This window comes from Cynocephalus volans, chromosome 6, assembly GCF_027409185.1.
Source record: "Cynocephalus volans isolate mCynVol1 chromosome 6, mCynVol1.pri, whole genome shotgun sequence".
Classification (NCBI taxonomy): Eukaryota; Metazoa; Chordata; class Mammalia; order Dermoptera; family Cynocephalidae; genus Cynocephalus; species Cynocephalus volans.
The window spans coordinates 79,254,627-79,270,318 of NC_084465.1; the positions used below are offsets into that span (position 1 = coordinate 79,254,627).

Here is a 15,692-nt window from a genome sequence, read left to right on the forward strand (position 1 = left end):
TTATTTCAGCAAGTGAATGAAAAAATAAAGGAATGAATAACTGAAAGGAAGACAAAGTTGGTAGTGATAGAGAAACCTAGTTCCGCTCTCTTGGACACAAAGACAACTTCCCAGTTCCTAGAAGCCAAGTAAGTGTTGATAAGTCAAACTGTGGGAAAGGGAGGAGTGCAGATGGGTTTCAGGGAAAACTCAAAAAAGGTATTTGATTTCTTCTGGAATACCCTCCATCTCTTATCTCTGCCTGCAGCATCTAGTGTATAGTAGTGAACAGTATCATGAGAAAGTTCATCTCCTCAATACAGCCAGGCTGAGAAGGGCGTCCCAACACTATAGCTTGGTTAGACCTGGGAAGGTTAAGGTCATTTGGCCAGTCATATATGTTTCCATGGCTCTTTCACAAATATTATACAAACTTCTGAAAATCTGGGCCTAACTTGGCACATAAAGAATCCTTTGGGAAAGAGCACAAATAGGAGCTTGGGAGAGGTTTAAATCTAGTCAGCAGAAATAAGAGGATAAAAATAGAGGAAAGAAGCAACAGGGAAGAAAATAGATATTTTTAAGTGACAAGTAGAAACTAGGTACTGTATATAAATTACCTCACTTAATCTCCCCAAATACTATGAGTGTTGGGTGTAACTATCTCCATTTTATAGAAGTGGAAACTGAGGCTTCCAAAAGTTAAGTAACTTCCTGACTGTGACAAATCCCCAGATAATAGAGATACTAAGATCGGAATACAGGACTTTGACTCCACACCTATGCTCTTCATTTTTCCATTCACAGTGTGTCTTCTCTAGAGAAATATCTCTAGGCCTTAGTAGCAGATAAGATGTGTCATCCTAAACTCTGTCTTTAATCCAATTTAAATAAAGAGAAATATGACTGAAAATTCAACCTGATTACCATTATCTAAAGAGACAAATACCAGAGACTTTCCTTAACTCTGGGTGTCCTTGATAACTATAGTTTCTGTCAACTTAGTCATGCCCTGACCTTATCTTGAGAAAATAGAATTGTCTCCTGACCATAGGATAGGTCCAGAACCCAGGCTGAAACAATGACGCTCTCATATTCTGCAGCAATAGTGTTGGTCAGTGTGGAAGACATTGTAGTTTGGCTCACCTAATACTCAAATATAATCTGTTTCTCTTCTTCCTGACTCTATCACAGAGACTGAAAAAGATAATCAATTTCTCAGAATTTTCTATGCATAAGAGTGGCCATGTGACCCATTTCTAGTCAATGAGATATAAGTGGAAGTTTGCTGAATAGGATTTCTGGGAAAGATTTTACTTTCCTGATAAGAAAGAACAGTATCATTGGCTGTCCTTTGCCTATTTATTCTCTTTCCAGTCTAAAATTGAGATGTAATACCTGGAGATGCAGCACTCATTCTGTAACCATGAAGCAATAAGCATGAGGACATAAGACAATGGTAAGGAAGTTGGTAATGAAAGATGGAGAGAGATTGGGTCCAAAGAACTTGGGTCCTTGAGCCATTTCTTTGGCCATAGACTGTCTACCTTTGGTCTCATTATGTGAAAAACAACACCACCACCACCACCAACAACAACAACAACAAAAAAAACTCCAATTGTTTAAGCCACTATTGTGAAATTGTCTTCTCTTTTACTGCCCAAAACACTCCTAACAGATAAGGTTGGGTTTACCTGTCAAGCCAGACCAATTGTCATCCTTCCTCAAGATTTATTCCTCAAGCTAGAAGAGTGTTGCTCTTCACAATGTTTTGCTTGAAGTCAGTGGTCACGTCCCCTGCAGTTGAGACCACTCCACAGAAACAGATGGACCCCCAACAAAATTTGGTTTGGATGTCTGGAATGATGATGCCCCACACATACCAAAACGGTATGAAAATGTTAGGAATAAATCTGACAAAAGATGTGCTAGGCCTGCACCAAAAAACAACAAAAAGAAAACCTCAAAAAACAATACTGAGAGAAATGAAAGAAAACCTAAATAAATCAGCAGACATACGTTGTACAAGGGTTGGAGACCTCAAGATTTTAATATGTACATTCTTCCCACATTGATTTGTAGTTTCAAATCGATTACAATCTAAACCTCAGCAAGCTATTTTTGTGAAAAGTGACACTGATTTTAAGATGTATATGGAAATGACCTATAATAGCCAAAATAACTTATGAAAAGAATGAAATAGTCAAAGGACTAGCACAATCAAGACAGTGTGGTACTGGCATCAAAATAAACAAATAGATCAATGAAATACAATAAAGAGAGTTCAGAAATAGAACTATGCATATACTGATGACTAATTTTTGGCAAAGATGCAAAAGCAATTCAGTGGAGAAAGGAAACAACAAATGATGCTGAAACAATTGACTCTGGTTCAAAATATCAACTTTAATTTGTATCTCACACCATATACAGACATCAATCAGTATGGATCATGGACTTAAATGTAAGTGTAAAATTACAAAACTGAGAAGAAAACGTACGAGCAAAGCTTTATGAAATTGGTCAGGCCAAGATTTCTTAGACATAACACTTGCAGTGGGTGAGTAATAGCATTTCATTGTGATTTTAATTTGCATTTACCTAATGACTTATGATGGTGAGTATCTCTCCGTGTGCTTATTTGGCTTTTTTATATCTTCCTCAGTGAAATGTCTGTTCCAGTCTTCAGCCCATTTTTTTTTTTTCCCCCCTAATACATCAGACAAAACTGGCTAATGGTTTAGTGAGATCAACAGGGCCAATCTGACCGGGATATATATTTTTTTGTCTGTCTTGAGTTGTATGTTCTTTATATATTCTAGATTCAAGGTTTTATCCAATCATTGTTTTTGCAAATATTTTTCCCAGTTTGTAGCTGGCTGTTTCATTTTTTAATTATTTCTTTCTAAAAGTAAAAGTTTTTAATTTGATGAAGTTCATTTTGTGATTTTTCTTTTAAGGATTTAGTTGTATGCAACCTAAGAAATCCTTATCTATGCCAAGATTATGATGACTTTTCTACTGTGTTTTTTTCTAGAAGTTGTATAGTCTTAAGTCTTACATTTAGGTCTCTAATCTGTTTAAATTGTGAGGTGGAGTTCAGCTCAGTTTTTTCCTGTATGGATCAGTTGTCACATCGTATGTTGGTGAAATGTCAACAGTTCAGTCATGCTTATCTTCACATCTTAGACAAAAATCAATAGTCCATATCTGCATAAGCATATGTCTAGACTCCCTGTTCTGTTCTATTTGTATATTCTTAATACCGTTATGACAATGTCTCAATTACTGTAGCTTTATTAAACTCTTAAATTTGGGTAGTGTATTAACTTTGACTTTTACTTCTATTACAAAATTGATTAGCATATTCCATGTTCTTTGAATTTCCATACAAATTTTAGAGTCAACTTCTTCCTCCGTCTTATTCTGAATCACATGTTCCAGCACCCTGGCTTCTCAAAAGTCTGAAGTCTGTCTTTTCCAACTGTGAATCTGCAAAGCCACCAGGCTCCATTTGAGCTCATCTTTCCTGCTCTGTGGCCTGGAAATTGCTCCCAGGATCACACAGGAGCATTTACAGGGCTGACCTTATTTGTTCTCCTTCTTTTAAGGATCACAGGCCTCTGTTGTCTATTGTTCAATATCTGGAAAGAGTTATTTCAAGAATTTTGTGCAGTTTTCTGTATACATTGAGAAAGCAATCCTTCTGGTAGTTAATCCATTCTGGGCAGAAGCAGAATTCCTGCCAGGTATTTTAATATTAGCCCCTCCAGTGAATGTGTAGTGTACCTTGGTGTGATTTTAATTTGCATTTTCTGAATGGCTAACGATCTTCAGCATCCTGCATATGCTTATCAGTCCTTCATATATCTTCTTTTAAGAAAAGCTTATCAAATATTTTGCTTATATTAAGGTGATGTTTGTCTTATAAAATTGTAGGAATTCTCATGTATTCTGGAAACCAGTCCTTTGTCAGAAACACAAATTGTGAATATTTTATCCCAGTCTAGGTCTTTTTATTTTTGAATACTATCTATTGAAGAACAAAAGTTTTTAATTTAAAAGTCCAGTTATTGATACTTTTTCTCTTACGATTTACGCTGTTTGGATCCAATTTATGCCTCAAAAAGATTTTCTCCTATTTTATTTTTCTAGAAGTTTTACAGTTTTAACTTCTACATTTACATCTGTGATCCATTTGAAATTAATTTTGTGTATATAATGTAAGGTGGGGGTTGAGGTGCATATATCTTCAAGTAGATGTTTATTTATACCAGCATCAGTTTTTTGGTAAATAAAATATCTTCTCCATTTACCTATCTTAGCACATTTATTAAACATTGATTAACCATGTGTTTATTTGTGTGTGTGTGTAATTTTGGGGCACTGTATTTTTTTCTTAGTTGACTTATATATGTATTTATTATATATTTATTCATGGGCCCATCCCCTAATGCCATAATCTCCTGATTATTGTACTTGTGCAGATAGTACTTGAAGTCAAGTGGTATAAGTCCCCCAATTTTGTTCTTATTCAAAATTATTTTGACTATCATTGGTGTTCACATTTCTATATAACTTTCAAAATCAGCTTGCCAATTTCTGCAAAACAAAACAGAAAACAACAACAGCAAAACAGCTTCCTGAGATTTTCAGTAAGATTGCACTGAATGTCTAGATGGATTTTGGAAAATTGACATCTAAAGAGACTTCCAATCTATAAGTATTATATGTTTTCCCATTTAATTATTTATTCTTTATTTTCTCTCAGCAATGATTTATAGTTTTCAGTGTAAAGGTACTAGGTGTCCTTTGTTAGACTTATTTCTAAGTAATTTTTGTTTTTACTGATAGTACTTGCATATATTTGGCTAAATTTAACTCTCTGTATTTCATATTTTAATGTAAGTGTTTAGGGATATATATATACTGTCTTCTAAATTGGAATGTCCTACTGTTTTTTGCTAGATAGAAATATAATTGACTTTTGTATTGGTCTTCTGTATGTGACCTTGTGAAATTCACTTTATTAGTTTTTTGTATATTTAGGATATTTCTACATATACATTGTGTCATCTGTAAGTAAAGACAGTTTTATATCTTTATAGAATAGAATGATAAGAGTAGACAGAAGAGTAATAGAAGTGATAAGAGCAGACGTCTTTTTCTTTGTATGTAGTTATAGCGGTAAAGCATTCAGTCTTTCACTATTGAGTATGATATTGTGCAAATTTTTTCATAGATGCTCTTTATCAGGTAGAGGAAGTTTCCTTCTATTTCTAGTTTTCTGAAAGTTTTTTCTTAAACTTAGAAACATCAGATTTTCAGAAAAGTTGTAAAAATTCTATGGAGTTCCCTTTTGCCCTCATCCAGCTTTCCTTAATTTTTACATCTTCAATAACCATAGTAGAATTACGAAAAGCAGGAAATTAACATTGGTAATAATAAATTACAATGATATATTTCATACTCAATTCAAAACTCGGTTTTTCTATTAATGTATTTTTTTTTATTCCAGAATCCCACATTGCATGTATTAGGAAGACACAAAGAAGTGTACACAGATAATGCTCACTAGTAAGTCAACCTGTTTCCCAGAAATTCTGACTCTACCATACATATTAAAATTGAACAAATAAAATATTAGAATTTAACCAATAAAATAATAACTTGTAGACAACAAGAATTATGTTTCTCATACAAATAAAAATGGGGGAAATCTAGAATAAACCTTATGTTGTTGGATTAAATTCAGTGGTATCAGTATGAACATATACTATGTGTGTGTATATAAATAATTAGATATAGACATAAATATAGATATATGTGTATGTGGGTTAAATGTGATTGCACATTTCATATGCATATGTATACTCACACATATATATTTTTCTAGATCTGTCCCTTGTGAAGACTTAGAAACAATGACAGCCTGGTGGCAATAAATACACCTATAATACAACCATTTCTTTTATTAAAACAAATTTTTTTTATTGAAACATAACTGATTGTACACATTTGTGGGGAACAGTGTTGAATATCAATATTTCTGTGCAATATATGATGCTCGAATCAGGATAATTAGTATATTCAGTCTCACACGTTGTCATCATTTTTTTGTGGTAATACACCTATTTCCAAACTCCAGTTTCTAAGTAAGGGACCAGGGATCCTGGGGAGAGTCATTGATTCCAGATCTAGGATAGGAACATTAACTATGAACATGGAATACTTTCTAACACCAGAAAGTAAGTACCTGCTTGAAAAAGGAATCAAAGGATTACAAGAGCAAACCTAAAGGAATGTCCAATGGCCAAGAAGAAAAAACTGGAGAAAAAATAATAATTATTATAGTACTAAATTATAACCCACAAAATAAAATTAAATTGCAGATGTAAATAAATAATTTAAAAAATAAATATGGAAGGGAGAAAAGATTGCTCTTTCTCACAGAATATTTCCAAATAATAAATGTAGAAGGAATGAGGGTAATGCCATAAGTTTTTGCTATCGATGAGTATTGAATTTTATCATCTATTGAGATGATCATGTGGTATTGTTTTTAGTTTTTGAATACACTAAAGTGAGTATTAATGTTAAATATTAACTATGTAATGAACAGCAATATTTATATAATTATAAAAAATAAATAATATTTCTAAATAAATTCATTTATTAATAACTATTATTATATTTTAATAATATGATTGTTGTATAATAATTACATAATTGATTATTTGAATTTTATAATTATGAAATTTTCCTTTTTATGATAGTAATAATCCTTGATCAAAGTCTGCTTTGTCTGATATTAATATAACCTCTTCTGCTTTCTGTTGATTAGAGCTTGAGTGGTATATCACATTATCACCTTATACTTTTAAATTACCCTTTAAAAAAGAATGCTAGATGGTTTTCCTGCAGACAGCATATGGTGATTTTGCTTTTTATATCCAATCTAACATCTCTGTCTTTTATTTGATCATTTAATTCATTTATATTTAATGCAATCATCTATATATTTGCATATAAATCTACTATCTTTTAATAGTATTCTACATGACCTATCCACTTTTTTTTTCCTTTTTCTCCTTTCCTGAATTATTTTGAATTATGTGGGTACTTTTCCGTATTCCATTTTATATCCACTATTTCTTATTATATATACTATGATTTCTAAAAATGTTTAGTTTCTTCTAGGGTTTCAACTATATAAATTTAACATATCATAAAATAACATCAAATAATCTTAAGTGAATTCAAACACACACACACACACACACACACACACACACACACGCACACACACGAAACTTACTATGGTATATATGGATCAAACCCTGGACCTTGGTGTTACCAGCACCATGCTCTAACCAACTAAGCTAACCAGTCAACCTCCTTCCCCATTCTTTGCTCGATTGTTGCCTTACATTTTTTCCTACATGTGTGCTATCACTCCAGAATTGTTATTAACTTTGCTTTAAACAGTCAATTATCTTTTAAAGGATTTAGCAAAAAATGTTTGTGTCTGCCCATGTATCTACTATTTCTAATACTCTTACTCCTATTTGTAGATCTGGGTTTCCATTTGTGTCCTTTTTCCTCTTGCCAGAATAATCCTCTGTAACAATACTTATAGTGCAGATCTTCTGGCAACAGATGATCTTCCTTTTTATTGCTTTTCTATTTTTTCTTTATTTTTGAAAGATTTTTTTTGTTAACATTTTGTTCAACAGTTTAACAATGCCATTTATTGTGTACCATCTTAAAATTTTCTTAAAAGAAGTCTATCACACTTAGTATGTTCCTTTGTATATACCGTGCACTTTTTTCTTTCTGCTTTTGAGATATTTTCCCTGCGTCATTAGTTTGTAGCAATTTAATATTGATGTGTCTCAATGTATGTGGTAGGCAGAATAATGGCACCTCAAAGGTAGACATACTCTAATACCTGGAACCTGTGAATATGTTACCTTTTGTAGCAAAGGGAAATTTAGGTTGTACATGGAATTAAGGTTGCTAATCAGCAGACCTTAAAATAGGGTCATTATCTTGGATTAGCTGGTTATTCGTAAGGGGTCTTAAAAATGGAAGAGAGACTCAGAAAATTAGAGATAGATGTGGCTATACAAGAAATTCACAATAAGATGCAATATGCTAGTGCTGAGGATGGAGAAAGGGGGCCAGGAGCCAAGGAATATGAGTGGCTCTAGAAGCTGGAAAAATCAAGGAAAGAGATTTTCCCCTAGAGCTTTCAAGAAAAAAATATACAGCCTTGCTGACATCTTAGTTTTAGCCCAATGAAATCTGTGTTGAATTTTTGACATCCACAATTTTATGATAATAAATTTGTGTTATTTTATTTATTTTTTTAGGGTTAATGAATTTATTTTATTAAGGTCTGTGGGTTAGCTATAAGTATATATTATCATTCCAAAATATATATACATTCTAGATAAAAAGCATTTAAATAAATATACTATGGATAATAAATTTGTGTAATTTTAAACCACTAAGTTTGTAGTAATTTGTTACAGCAGCAGTAGAAAATTAACATGTAATTTTGTGTGTTTTTACCTCATTTGTGGGTTGTTAATCTTCATGGATCAGTGGAGTCATAATTTGTATTAAATTTGAAAAATGTCCAGCTGTTTTTTCTTTTAGTATTCCTAATAACTCTCAATTCTAGGACTCGTACAACACTATTTTATATTTTTCACAAATCCCTGAGTGTCTGTTTATATCTATTTCAACCTTTTTTCTTCTCTCTGCACTTTGTTTTGTAGTTTCAACTGCTGTATGTTCAAGTTTACTGATCTTTTCTTTTGTTGTGTCCAATCTGCTGTTAATCTCCTCCAATAAAAATTTATTTTCAGACATTGTATTTTCATTTCTAGAATTTCTCTTTGGTTCCTTTTATTGTTTATATTTCTTTCCTCATTTGATCATTTTTTTTTAATACTTGAAGATATTTGTAATAGCCCTTTTAAATCATTATCTTTTGATTTCACCTTTCTGTCATTTTTTGGTTTTTTTTCTCTTACTTGTTATAGGTAACATTTTCCTGACTCTTATTACGTATGATAATTTTTATTGAATTCTGGGCATTTATGAATTTTGTATTGTTGAGTAATGAAGTTTTTTTTTAAAAAGCCTCTTTTAAAAGTTGTTGGTCTTTGGGCCGAGCCCGTGGTGCACTGGGGAGAGTGCGGCACTGGGAGCGCAGCGACGCTCCCGGCGCGGGTTCGGATCCTATATAGGAATGGCTGGTGCACTCACTGGCTGAGTGCCAGTCACGAAAAAGACAAAAAAAAAGTTGTTGGTCTTTGATCAGATAGTTACTTGTGGATAAGCTAAATTATCTTAAGGCTTACTTTTCTGTCTTATTTGTGCTAATTTAAGGTAGTTTCACATTAGGAATTTTTTTTTTTTTTTTTCTTTTTTGGTCCTACTACTCAGTCTTCTACTGTTTCTACTGAATGTCCTTCGGGTTCAATGTAAACTCTCCATGCTGGCTGGCCAAAAATCAAGTTGTCCAACCTTCTGTAAACTCTGTGATTTTTTTTAGTTTACAGGTCTGAGTTTTCTTTTCCTCCGCTAGTGGATTGTATCCTACACATGAGCAAGTTAAAATTCATCAACAGTTTCATGATATCCTGTGCAGATTTCTGGAACTCTTTCCCTGTCAGCTCTCTCTTTTCTGGCACTTGACTCCTCAATTTCCAGCCACCTGCAGCTCCCTGAAATCTGATCTCCTCCTCTTCAGACAGACCATCATTCTACACGTGGGATTCCCACCGCCCTCACCATGGGCTAAAAGGTACCTCTAGGGAGCAAGCCACAAAGATCATAGAACTCACCACATTTGTTCACCTTCTGATTTCAAGATCATTATGAACATTAAGTCCTATAAACATGGTTGTCCAAAGTCTGCAAACAGTTGTTCATATATTTTGTCCATTTTTCTAGTTTATGACAGAAGGGTAAGCTTTATCTTAATTTTCCCATCAAGTCAGGAAGCATAATTGCTTTCCTTAGTTTTTATTGATAATTCATAATATTGAAAGATTGCACATATGGCTTATAAAAAATAACTGTTTTCTTTCCTGTGTATTCTTTTATATATCCTATATTGTCACCTAATTACAAATATTAATTTGTGAGGAAAAAATAGGCTGAATTAAAATGGTGTACCTTAAACATTTTTGCCTTAATACCCTGTAAAAGAATTTTATGTATCACCTTACGTATTTTCAAGTTAATATCTAAATATTCTATCAAATGTTTAAACATTTTTTGCAAGAGATACGATTTCCAGTGTACTAGAAAAATTAACATTAAGCCAGTCTTCCTATACTTTTATATGTTTTTTGTTTTAATAAATTTCAAAGCACTTTAATGTCATCTATAATCTATTTTTTTTAATGTGTACATTAGTTCCCTTTTAAGTCATTTCCACTGAAGACTATTTTGTTATAATGTAATGTATTTTAAACTTGGACTTATTTTATTAACTTCTGTATTATATTTCACTGCCGTAACAAAAGGCATTGAAATTGAGAGTTAAGTTTTGTCCTTATTTCCTGGGATCACAGTGCTCTAAATTTTAAAAAGTGTTTTGTTCTATTTATTGTTATAATTATTGCTATTATTCTAAAATTGATCCAAGTAACATATGTTACACACTTTGTTAAGTGAATGTTAATCATTTAAAGCGAAATTTTTTAAGAAAAGTATTTTTTTCAGTGAGATAGATAAGGCTTTTTTTTTTTTTTCAGTTAGTTCTTTGTATCCTTGGATGAATATTTGTTATTGCTAGAATAAGATGTCTTCCAACATTTATTAGCTACCAATCTTTTATTTTTATAGATCTAAGCTGTGAGAAACTACATACTCATAAATAAGAAAAATGAAATTCAGGAAGTATTATTTTAGCCAAGTCATTCAATTCTTTGAACACATTCTTAGTTATGTGCCAAAAATGACATGGTGATTTATCATTAAAATTATTTTTATTAATCTACAAATGGTTAACTAGATTACAGCCTAGTTTGATGTTCCAGATTGCAAAGAATTTGAAACTATCTGATGTGAAAAAAAAGTTTGTAATTAATAATTAGTATTATTCATTTTTATTAGTCATAACACCAATATTTAGAATATTTTGAATTGTCCCTTTTTTCAGCTCCCTGGAGGTTTGAGAACCATGGGTCATGAACAAAAGTAAGATTCAAACTTTCTGTTGGAAAACAGAAAAAGGGCTATTAATTCCTTGACTACAGGCACTTTCTTAGGTAGATGACGCTTAGGAAAATACACACATGGAAGCTGATGATCTAGATATTTACCCTGTTTTTATGCTATCCATGTCCATGTATTATGTGGATAATTTTCAGGTACGCTTTGCGGTCACAGATCCCAGCTGTTAGATCGTAGAACTAGAAGAGAGAGAGAGAGAGAGCACGCACGTAAGTGCCCATGTGCACTTGCATCTACTAGAACATCTCTAGGTGTCATGTGACATAGAATAAAAGATACAAGTTTTACTCTCTGTAAGACTCTACTTTATTTGGAAACACAATACTACATACTTAAACTGTATATAAATGCACTAGTCTATTTTTACAAATGAAGCAAATAAAGCTCAGGAAGATGAGGTAACATGTTCAGTTTCATGGGTAGTAAATGCCAGACTGTAGCTCAAACCTGGGCTCTTATTATTTGAATGTCCATGATCTTTTTTCTAATACAGATGTTCCTCTACTTACAATGGTAAGTCCAGATAAACCCATCATAAATTGGAAATATAGTAAGTTGAAAACATTGTAAGTCAAAAATTCATTTAATTCACCTAAGCTACCAGACATCGTAGCTTATAATAGCCTACCATGAATGTGTTCAGAACACTCACTTATATTAGTCTACAGTTGGGCAAGATCATTTAACACAAATTCTAGTTTATAATAAAGTGGTGAATATCTCATGTAATTTTTTTTAGTACTTCATGGATAGGCAAAAACAGAGTGGTTGTGCAGTTACTCAAAGTATGGTTTCTACGCAATGTGTATCATTTTTGCACCATCATGAAGTCAAAAAAGCATAAGTTGGAGCCCTGGTAAGTTGGACACCATCTGTACTGTCTTCCAAATGGCAGGAAAACAGTATCATTTGACTGACGAACGTTATAAATGAAAGTCATTAGGTGAATATTTATTCTCTGGAGGTCTACGTAAAGAAAAAACAAAAACAAAAACAAGAAAACTTGGCCTCAGTGTATGGGGAAGATTTTCATAGATAGAAACAAAGAGCCAGAGAAGCTGGGAAATAGTATAAAGAAGATGAGAATGTATAATGGACATGGCAGGAAAAAGGAAAAATAAAAACAGCTAGAGAGGGAGTTTTTTTTTTTGAAAGTAGAGAAAGACAGTAAGTTGCTGTGGAGTCAGGCATGGAAAATCCCAAAATGATGATTCTGTTCTTGAGAATTAGGAGTCATTGATGGGTTTTGAACAGGAAACATGGTAAAAGTCAAGTTTTAGGAAGAATTATCTGGTAGCAGCCTGCAGTACAGTTTGAAAGGAGCTTTGACGAGACTACCTAAGTAGGCTATTGTAATAATCCAGATGTGAGGTTATAACGGAATAGACTAGAGTGTTAGCTGTGGGAATATAAAAGAGAAGACAAATACCAGAGACAGTATGAAGAAGGAAATCACAGGCTGAGGTAAATCATTCATATGGGGAATAGTGAAATATTAGGCAAGAGAGACCGCCCTGGGTTGCTCAGACCTTTTAATGCAAGCACAGGGCTCTGAATATTACAGCTAGGTAGGAGCCAAAAAAAATCTTTGAGCATGAGGATAAGAGTGTATAAAGAATATTAATAGTGAAATAAATATTTTTAGCTCATTTTACAGGAGTAAAATTAGAATATAATGATAAAAATCAAAAATCTAAAGTCTCAATTCCATAAACTATGAACTCCATTCCTTAAATAGTAATATAAAGTTGTTTATTTGTCGTGTTAGATCACAGCCAGATTAGCTTGTTTCTGCTATTTTGTGTTTTTAAAAAAGTGTATGTAGATGCTCAGTGAGATTTTTGTATTGCTCTGCAACCGGCTTCTATCGGGAGACAAAGAGGATGTAAACAATTTGGGCTCAGACACCCTCTCCAGATAGTAAAGCTTGTTTACTCAATGGCTGCTGCTCCCAGCTATCTCCAGGATACCACACCCTAGAGGGCTGGCAGCTTGGAGAGTCTCTACCACCAGGACCAGCAGCTGAGGGGAGTATTGAAAAAAGATCATTGGAAGTAGATCTCCCAGTTCAGGGAAAGTGTAAGGAAACTTCAAAAGAGTTTGGAAAGAATTTATCTCTAAGTCTCATGGAAGAATCTTTGAAGGAAGCGTAGTGCTCGCAAAATCATGCAAGATGTTATCTTCTTGAGTGTCCATTTGACTTGGAAAATTCATGCTAAGCATGCAGGCTGCTTCCTTTCTCTCTCTCTCTCTCTTTCTTTCTTTCTCCTGCTTTCACTCTCTGAAATACCCCCCCCTAAAAAAAAGGCATAGAAAACAGATTAGCAGATACTAATTAACAGATAACTAATTAACAGATTAGGGCAAGAGATACCAGTCTCCCCACTTGGCTCCCAATCTTTGTAAGTGGCTCTTAAGGAACTCCTCACATGATCGGAGGTGGGGAGCACTCTATGCACCTCCTACATCCTGTGTAGAGGAAGGAATTGTTGAAAATTCCACTCTGACTTGGTGAATCATGAATTCATTAGTTTATTTCTCCTTCTTTCTGCTTATAAAGTCTGGTGGGGTAGGCAGTAATGAAAAGATGCTTGGGGGTGGCAGGGCTAATGTGGTATCTGCCTAAAATTACTAAATCATAAGGGAATCTGATCTCTAAATGTTTAAACTTTTTTATTTATTTGATAATATTTATTTAGGTATAATTCCAAACTTCCTGAAGAGTTTAAAGAATATTAGAAAGAAACTCATCTACCTAGATTTGCCACTTATTTATATTTTATCATCCTATCTATCAATCATCTGAAAGTTGGAGACCGTAAGTCCCCTTACCTTTAAATACTGCATTGTATATTTTCTGAGACATTCAGTTCTTTATAGACTGTGACGGGGGCAGAAATTTGATTCTAGTGACAAAATCCAGAACAATTAAAAAAGTCTCACTCAGCATCCTATTGTAAAAACATTCTATGAAACATAATTCTTCTAAAAATCAAACTACTAAATAGTAACATGACACAAATTCAGCATTATGTAACAACTACTCAATAGGATTCAAAAATAAATGAGTCAATGTATTAGTCATTTTATATACAATTTATTGTTCTCACCTATTTTTCTAATCATACTCTTCTTCACAATAAATTTGTGATGGAGGCCCTATTTGAACAAAGTAGACACAAGATATTAATTCACTGAGTAAGAAAACCTGGAAAGTATTATTAGTTAATATTTGATAATAATTAATTTATGCTCCTTTATATCAGAAGCCATGAATGTTATATCCTATTTACACAAAACATTATTAAATGATTAGGAACATGCACTAAATCTAAGAGATTTTGCCAAATAGAGCTTGCCGCTCTTATTCAAAGTGTTTGCTTTGGGCAAAAGGTGTAGCTGGTTTGATTTTATATTGCTTTTATTTGCTTTACCCTTCTACAATGGGTAGCCCAGTAGTTCTTTATTCTTAAACCTTAAATATAATATAAACCTTAGAGTTGACTACTTGTTCATTTCTCTCCTGATGCCCCAATGTTGGTTTCACTCTCTGAAATCCCTCCCCCCCAGTAAAAAAAAAAAGGCACAGAAAACAGATTAGCTGTGCCTATTTCATTCTTCCATCGTTTTCTTTTCCTACTGATATATGTAGAGGCCTTGGACTTTGCTGGCCTAGGAGAAGAAAGAGTAACAGAGAGTCAAATATCTGCAAAATGATTCGATTTTTTAAATAGCCCAGGGTAAACCATGCTTAGCATAACTTCCGTGCTAAGATATTCCAGTTCTTTTCTTATTTATGAGTATCATTATTGATAACTGGATGCATCTTTGCTGTCATTTCATACAAAACACAATTTAATCTTCAAAACCATCCTCTGAGGGAAGAAATATGATCAGTAACTGAGGAAAGATTAATATTAATGATTACTGTACTTTTTTAGCCAGCAGACAAGATCAACATAAAAATATTAATAGTAATGACTAGAATATTTAAAGTGTTACATACTAGAATATAATGATACCAGAATATAAATATAATAAGATTCTAGAATGTAAATAGTATAATAAATAATAGCTCAATAGGTCTCATATTTTAAAGGCCTTGCTTTTTTCCTAATAGTATTTTGTGTCACTTTCACACACACACACAAAAAATTCTTAGAAGTGGTTCGATATGTGCTTCTTTCTCCACACTCATCCCATACCTTCTCTTTCTGCTACCTGGATCAGGTAGGATGCCTGGAACTGCAACAACCAGCTTGAACCAAAAAGTGACTTTGACAATTGAAATCTCGTGAAAACCCATGATGAAGCGAGAAAGAAGACTGGGTCCTGCTCCTTAATGATGCTATAAAAACTTCATGTCAGCCTAAGTCTGCTTACCTCCAGACTTTTTTTATATGAGATGGAAATACAATTTTCTCTTTGATAAGCTACCCTAGTTTTATATTAGT

At 33.2% G+C, this 15,692-nt stretch overlaps 1 non-coding gene across 1 annotated transcript; it reads right to left on the minus strand.

The window, feature by feature from the left end:
• Positions 1-2,688: 2,688 nt before the first annotated feature.
• Positions 2,689-2,777, minus strand: LOC134381405 (small nucleolar SNORD12/SNORD106). The gene has a single exon (XR_010023995.1). It is a non-coding gene; the product is annotated as a small nucleolar SNORD12/SNORD106 (small nucleolar RNA).
• Between the last annotated feature and the right edge of the window lie 12,915 nt (positions 2,778-15,692).